We start from the raw sequence: 2181 nt of genomic DNA on the forward strand, positions 1-2181 counted from the left end.
AAGGAAGACAACGTAATGAGTTATGGTTGTGTATATTTGCATAGAAGTTATATTGTCATGGATCCTCCGAGATGTGGTGTGTGCCTAGGATCTTTTGCTAGCCAAAAATTCGTACTACGTGGAGATACTACTTGTGCATCCAAAAACCCTTAAACCCAGTTTCTTGCCATGAGTGTACACCATACCTACCTATGGATTGAATAAGATCCTTCAAGTAAGTTGTTTCGGGCCGGAAGCGCACGCGGGTGAGGGAGGGGGTTTGGGTGGGCCAGGGTGGTTAGATGCGGGCTTGGGAGCGGTTCGGACGCCCGCAAAGCCCCCCTCCCTTTATGTTCGGTTTGGGGGAGAAAACATGTGCGGACCTCTCAGCGGATCGGTACAGACCCATGTTTGATGGCTTCCGCGGTCCGGACAGCGCTGTCAAGACGTATGTGGGCGGTTTGAGGGTCGGCGTTGGATATGTCCTTATACTAGAGTATTCCCCAAACACTGTATTTTCTATGTCTAAAAAACCTAGACTTTTTTTTAAAAACCGAGCAAGTGAGAAAAACGATTTTGTTGCTTCTTGTTCGTTCGCTCACAAACTCTCTCGTAGCTGGAGATCGTCTCTCTCTCTCGGTGGCCGTGACTGACAAAGAGACAACCATGAAAAAAATGACGAGCACTCGGCTAAATCATCTGTTCGCTTCTCTTCCCAAGGAGGTGTGAGGCATGGAGCGAGCAGGCCTTGCTCACAGAGGAAGACACCTCCTGCCGCCTCATGAAGATTCCAATCACCCCCGCTCCTACTTCTCTTTGTGTGACTGCTGCGGTGTTGGCCGGCCGACGGCATGTCGAGTCCCCTCGCCATAACTGAGAGGAAGGAATTCGTGACTAGCACAATGCACAGTGTACAATGTACGCATCTTTGGTAAGTTCCAGGGCGAGCTATGGGCATGGTCAGTTATAGTTTGGCAGTGGACTTTGTGCATGGCCGTTCAAAGTTTGTACATGTGGGTGGCCTTTGTGCATGGCCGTTGAGTTTGCAACAGCTTGGTAGCTAAGGAGAAAACGGCTAGCTCGGTATTACGTACGTCGATATATACAACACTAGCCAAACAGCTCAAAGTATTCTCAGTACTTCAAAATATTGTGGCATATTAAAACTGTGATATCTTATACCTACATGCTGAACTATTGTAGTTTTTATTACTTTACTATCAAACACAACCTAAGCTATGGAAATATTGTGGACAAAATTATCAATACATATATTTTCAGTTTTTCATCTTCGGTAATACCAATAATACCTTCATAGTTAGGCATTTTATCATTGATGATATGAATAAAACCTTCATAGTTAGACTTTGAGGTTCTAAATTTAGTTTTAGTGTGCATGATTAACATTCTAATTTTCATAGTAAACTAACATACAAATTTGTAGCACAATAATAATGACTCGTGCACAAGATGGATATTAACTTCAAATTTGAACACTACTAGCAATGAATATAGCTCAGCATCGTGGCCGCCGAGGCGACCAACGAATGACGAAGCATATGCCGGACTTACAATGGCGAATACATGAGCGGCACACTCGACGTCCAACGGCCGGGCGGAATAATGCAACTGTCGGATTGGTGCGAGACGGCATCAAATTTCTCTTTTGAATCTGAAGTACAACTTAAGATTTCAATGACACTCTACTGCAATAGATTTTTAGCAAACATTTATTCTCTTATTGTCACTGTTAACAACAATGCAATGGCAAAAATTTGAAGACGGCAACAAGAACAAAATACATTTGGATAAAATAAAGTTTATCCATAGTATTGTTTTATTTCATACATGAATTAATCATCATGGTAAAATATGAGAATTTGGCCTTTCAGCAATCAGGTTGCTCAAACGTGACCACCACCAGCACCGAAACCGCCACCGCCACCTGCACCAAAGCCTCCCCCGGCACCACCTGCCGCCAAGCCCACTACCGTGCCCCCCTCCGAGACCACCACCACCACCAAATCCACCACCTCCACCGGCGCCGCCTCCGAGACCCCCACCATGACCGCCTCCAAGCCCACCGCCACTTCCTCCTCCGAGTCCGCCTCCGCCTCCTAGTCCTCCACCAGCTCCACCCCCTACTCCAGCCCCGCCACCAAAGCCGCCACCGTGACCACCTCCGAGACCTCCACCGGCACC

This window comes from Triticum dicoccoides, chromosome 2B (assembly GCF_002162155.2).
Source record: "Triticum dicoccoides isolate Atlit2015 ecotype Zavitan chromosome 2B, WEW_v2.0, whole genome shotgun sequence".
Taxonomy (NCBI): Eukaryota; Viridiplantae; Streptophyta; class Magnoliopsida; order Poales; family Poaceae; genus Triticum; species Triticum dicoccoides.